General features: G+C 40.6%; 1 long non-coding RNA gene across 1 annotated transcript; it reads left to right on the top strand.

The window, feature by feature from the left end:
* Window positions 1-5,331: 5,331 nt before the first annotated feature.
* Window positions 5,332-5,977, top strand: LOC113286184. Its single transcript, XR_003329157.1, has 3 exons — window positions 5,332-5,475; window positions 5,627-5,690; window positions 5,880-5,977. It is a non-coding gene; the product is annotated as an uncharacterized LOC113286184 (long non-coding RNA).
* Window positions 5,978-6,351: the final 374 nt, after the last annotated feature.

Here is a 6,351-nt window from a genome sequence, read left to right on the forward strand (position 1 = left end):
CGAGAGCATCACCGAAGAATTCTCCTGCGGAATAAACCCGGTCAAAAGAAAACTCTTGAGAAAGGGTGGGGAGAGTCTCTGCAGCAGGGACAGAAATATCACCAATAACACCGCCGTCAGCCACCGCGGCATTGTTTCTTCTCTCATCACCATCACAACCCGCACGAACCTCCTCCTCGGCATTGAGAGGGGAAGTATCAGTACGTTCTTCCCCATCCGTAATCTCCTCATCCTCGGCAAACTCTTCGTTTACCGGACTGGTAACTTCTTCATGAACCTCAGCCTCACCCATCACAATGGTAGAAGACTGCTTCGGCCTGATCTTTTTCTTCTTCGACACCTGAAAACCAACTCATTCCACAAAAAGAGTTATTTTTCCCTGAACAGTTGGAATTTTAAAGGAGGAGAAGGGTGGGTAGAATCCGCGTACCTTGACAGTAGGAACACCCTTCGATGGAAGTATAGCACCAGAACCTTCCTCCTCGTCTCCTTCAACAACGTCGAGGGAATAAGGAAAGTTCATGCCTTCGAAGTTTAAACGCCAGGGACAGAAATCTCCATAACGAGCAGAAGGAGATTCACGTGGCCTGCTACTCGCAGAAGGACGCCAACCGCGCGGACCTGGAATCCAACCGTACGCCCAAGGACCAAAAATTTCAATAACAGTAGCGTGCCACTCATAATCATGGTCACGCTTGATCCTCTCACGTGCTGGAAAAAGTTTCCGCTGACTAGACCCCTCGGTGCGTGGAACATACTTCAGTTTGGCATCGCTAACCTCACTTAACAGACGAATTTCGCCCCGAGGAGCAGCGAGATTCCGGAGGCTAACACTCCACGGTTTACGATTCCTACTATTAACGTAATCACCGAAGGAATTGTTGAAGTTTTCCGGAGTATATCATTCCCTCTCCACGGGATTTGGAACATAACACGTCATCATCGTCTCCCCCTTACTCCGCAGATAACACTCCCTTAGTGCACGGAGATAATTCCCCGATAATTGCGACACAGAACGACTTTGAGTATTGGTGGAAGATACTTCACGACCAGCAAGCACATCGTAATAAAAGGAGTCACCAGACTTGTACAACGGCAGCATAAGACCAGCCTCGAAGGCTCCAACCGTAGTCAACAAGTGAAACTCATCAAACTGATACTTTGAGATGAGCTCATAAGTAATATCATCCTCAGGGGCATAGAAACGAACATCGAAGGCTTGAAGCTCATGCTTTTCCTTGAAAACTTCGAGATCAATATGTTTAAACGTTACTTTTTTCTTGCTGACCGAAACGCTGCGTATCGACGTAGCAGCCTCATCCTCCTCCGCGGGATCGGATGAACCAATGAAAGCCTCGGAAGCTTTTCTCTTTAAAGAAGGATTTTTAGTAGATTCAGCCCTCGGGACACCACCCTTTGTATTCTTCCCTTTTAAAGAAATTATAGGAGGGGGCGGTAGAGGATGCTGCTCGGACACTACAGAACGCAGAGGAGGAACATCAAAAGCGACAGCACGAGGAGGTGCCTGCGTACTCCTAACTTCATCACGAGGATGAGGCACCGCACGATCGACAGCACTTCGAGACCCGGAAGGATTTTTCGAAGGACCCTCTTCCCTAGGAGAAGAAGCCTTCGCCCCAGAAGAAGAAACTCTAATACCACGAAGATCATTGTGAGACTCTCTGCGCGGAGGGGATCTCGATAGACCAGCACCCGGAGATTGATAAGGAATCCGCGGACGGTCAGACATAGCTGCGAAAAGATAAACCATAAACAAGTTAGAAACAAACACAAGGACATCACCACATAAATAACAATCCACCTCAGAAAGCACAGAAACCCTAAAACTAGCATACATACTCGAAAATCCCTAAAACCCTAACCTCAAAAACCTAATCAATACAAGTAAAACAATGGCCTCCTTGATTTGAGACGAAGAATAGGGGCAAACTAGCATGCAAGCATTAAAAAAGGTTCTTCATCACAAACAAGGGACGATAGCAGCAGAAATAGGAAGCTACGATGTGATCAACAGCAGAAAATTCACAAATCAACACAGCGTAAAACAGTGGAAACAAAGAAAAGAAAACTTACCAGCAGAAACAACAGCAGAAAGGACAAATCAGAAATAAAGAAGAAGCAAGCGTAATGAATGCTAAGGCAGAGAGAATTTAAGGGCTGAAGAACAAGGAATGAAGACTGACAGAGAATGAAATAAATTTGTAGGGAGAATGAAATTAATTCTCTTTCTCTCCTTAATATACCTGAAAGAAAGAGAAGGAAATTAATGGAGGAATGGGAAGCGTGCCCATTAAATGAGCAGTTAAATGCACGAATAAGAGACGTGCCCAAGTATCTAGGAGAAGTTATTAGGAGAGATGGAAAAATATGCAACGACTTTTTTCTTCAATGCACACACTAAACATTCAAGCCCGAAGAAAAGGGGCAAATTGTGTGTACATATCTCATCATCAAACACGTGTATATGGGAAGATACGTGGAAAGCATGCAAGCCAACACATCAAAACATGATGTACCGCGGAACACCAAATAACTCCCGAAGAGTTACTTTATCCCATCCCCAAAAGGAGCTAAGATCAACGGTGAAGAGAAAGTTAGCTGACACGGATGTGACAGGGCAGAAGACACTTGTCTGACACGAGCAGGCGCCTCAACTACCCGCATTAAACACTCTGAGCAGTATACGTGTCGATCAACCCGTGGAACGAACGAGGATGGTCCTGCGTGACCAAGTGATGAACGAAGACCTCCGCGGGACGGACACGAAACACAAGAAGATAAGGTTTCAACGGTCCTCAGAGATGGGTCCTAGACTCTAACCCTATAAATACCCCCTCTCCACCAAGAGTAAGGGGGATCGGAAAAATCAAGGAGAGAAGGGGAGAGAAGGAGAGAGAATAATTGTGAGTGTAAGTCTTTTACAATAAGATAGACATGTAAACTCCAAAGTCATTCGACTATCCTTGTAACTCCCAAATACATAGTGAAACAACAAACCCCGTGGACGTAGGCCTTTGTGTTGAACCACGTAAACCCCAGTCTCATTTACATTTCAGCACTTTACGTTCGTCTAAAACTCCATGAATCTCTATTTCTATGTTTAGTCTTCTTTATTTTTACTCAGGTCTCGTGCTCAAACGCCTCGCACGTTGTTATTAGATGAGGCTGTGATAAACCCGAGGGTTTTGAGTCAAGGAATCGGCACAAATGTATCATCAGTATGAGTCTGTCTAGATTACGAACTTTGGTTGTGAACACGTAGATGCCTTCGTGATTTAAGTGTTTACAGAAACTTGTTTGATATGATATCCATGAGAAACATTTGTTAGGATTTTTCACTTCTGTTTTGATATGACATGTTTCTGCCGTCCTTTTGTTAACTTCATTCATTGCTGAAGAGATCAGTGGCTGAACTTCCTCTAGTTGGTCTTATAAGGTTTGTTCTTCACCCATATTAATTTACCGTTTTGTTGCCCTAATAAGCGTGCTTAAGACCTTCCTTCGCAATCTACAGTGTTAGACATATATGACATATTTGGAGCAAACAGCGATTGCCGTTGTCCTTCAATGCCTTATACCATTATATTGGAGTACCCAAAAAACTCCTTTTTTTCGTTAATAGGCTAGTTCAGTGTGACGAACAGCATCTTTAGATATTTATGATGGTTTAAAATTTCTGTTTGCCACAGCAAGTGCCTTGGATGTGTTTATGTTCAGCGGGAATTGAAGTCATCTGAACAGAAGGGTGTTTCTGGTAAACTAGTCAGTGAATTCCTATGTTACGCTGCTTATTTTCTACACTAAGAGACACAATAAAGAAAAGATGTGTCATTGTTTTCCATTTTACTGCACAAGTTTTCTTATTCCTATACGTCTGTAAAATTACTCAATAAATTCTCTGATCGTTTCTTGAATAGGATCTGTATTTTTCTTTACTGCCTTGCAATCTTTAGTTTCTTAATATACTTCTGTTGTATGCAAGCAACAACATTTTGAGAAAATACGGTTTCTACAGTACTGTGTGATAGATGTTCCTTCATGTGTATCTAATTACTACCTATCAGAAAGAAAATTATCTAATGAATGAATGCTCCAGGGACTAAAAGTTGTTGGACTATATTTGACTCCACGCACTTGCTATAAATTCCAGCAATGCCTCACTGTATGTAATCAAATGGCTGTAAATCTGCACTGAATAGAGATATATACTGCTACGAAATACTGAAACATGTAATCTATCTTACCGTTAAGCTTAGGGAAAGTATAAATTGTATATTATAGCTTTTCTAAATGTGATTAGAAGTGTCTATCCTTCATTTCTCTCATTTACTATTATAAGATTTATTTTCATATGCTGTCATATGTCACTAATATTTGCTATCTGAAAAGCAATATTGTTGTTTGCAGGTGTCTTAACAAAAAGGGTTCTTGAAGCCCAGAAAAACAGAACGGCTCCAATGATGATGCTTTTTCCAGGTTGTTATTCGGAATCATACTTAAACGTTAATCCCCTATGTTCTTGTTGACCTTCTGTTAAAATTAGTGATCCTGGGACATTTGCCATCAAACTTGAGGGATGCAACGCTTAAACTTGACGCATGAATAGAAAAATGATACCTGAAATTTTCTATTGTGTTCACCTGATATTGTTAAGATCCTTACGAAATGATAGTCCCTGTTTGATTGATCTTTTCGTTGTTTTCAGAGGGTACAACCTCAAATGGAGATTACCTGCTTCCGTTTATGTCAGGTGCCTTTTTATCAAAAGCACCAGTGCTACCAGTGATTCTAAGATATCCTTACCAAAGATTTAGTCCTGCTTGGGACTCCATTTCCGGTGTGAGTAACACTTGACTTGTTTCTTATGTGCTTTTATCAATATTATGTTCATAATAAGCCGAAGCTAAGTATTCCGACAATTTGCTGTAAAGGAATTACATAATGAATATCCATGATGTAACTAGTACTTCAAGGAGTACAAGGATATACATATTTCAGTTCATCAACTGGTCATTCTAAGACGACTAGTACCACATATCGTTTTAAGTTTTCACCCGAGTCACAAAAAAGAGTAATGTGTCTATCACTGCATTCGTAATTTCAGTTGTGTTTTGGATTAGTCGAGTCAGCACGAACCCTAGCCTTGCCAAGTTTAAAGTTCATCTGGTCGAGCTTTATCTCAACCAATCTCTGCCTAGAAGTCTAACCCCTAACAATGATGTAACTTGAGTTACATTCTATCTTTGAATTCCATTTATCATCAATCTTCTTCTCATGACAGAATTTTATCTTTCTACATATGTTCATTTGCAGCTGCGCCATGTGATTTTACTTCTTTGTCAATTCGTGAATTACATTGAGGTGATCCGGTTACCTATATACTACCCCTCAGATCAAGAAAAGGATGATCCAAAACTTTATGCACATAATATACGGAAATTAATGGCGTGTGAGGTATATGATTTTTTCCAACTCCAGATATCTGAAAGCTCTGATAATTATTGTTTATAATGTGTTGTTCCTGAAACAGTGGAACTGTCCCTTAACTATAATCTGCATTGCTGAAGTAGCTTTCTTATTCATGGTTGACAATAATTGTCTGCAGGGTAATCTAATACTCTCAGATATTGGGCTAGCCGAGAAGCGAGTCTACCATGCTGCGCTAAATGGTAATAATTCGTCTTTAAGATGATTGATTTTGCTAATGGCCCGATACTTGTTTACCTGATCCTCTGCCATTGCCTCGTTAGTTATTGTGGTGCAAATGTTTTTACACCTATGTAATTAGGAAGATCCATGGTCAAAGTTTTAACACTTAAAAAAACATGTACTTATATGTGTATTCCTTCATTCTGCAGATTTCCTCCAAAGCTAAACTTGGATGCTTGGGACCTGTAAATACTCTTTAAAGGCTGTTTTCTCTTGTTTGATACAAATTCTTTCATCGACCTTTTTTCTTCTATAGTATGTATTTGTGTATGTGTGGTTCTATTAGTATTTTTCTTTCTTTAGGACCTGCCATTTGTTGTTTCTCTTTACATGACAAGATTGAAGGTTAATCCTAATCTCTCTATCATCACGTCTTAAACAGAGAGTCAAGTCTTTGCATTATCCAAAAGCTAAACTCTTTAAGCTATCATCCCTGTCCCATTAACCACGTTTGTCACGTACGGAACATTCATAAACTAAACCCCACAGACTCGATTCTCCAACCCTAGAGCTAGAAAACTCAAAAGAATGGAAAAAGCAGCTAACTTTCCGACTCATCTCACCTACACTTTAAAATTGAAAGATCATTTTCTTTCCAAGTTGTCCTGACCACTGGATGTT

This window comes from Papaver somniferum, chromosome 6 (genome assembly GCF_003573695.1).
Source record: "Papaver somniferum cultivar HN1 chromosome 6, ASM357369v1, whole genome shotgun sequence".
NCBI classification, from domain to species: Eukaryota; Viridiplantae; Streptophyta; class Magnoliopsida; order Ranunculales; family Papaveraceae; genus Papaver; species Papaver somniferum.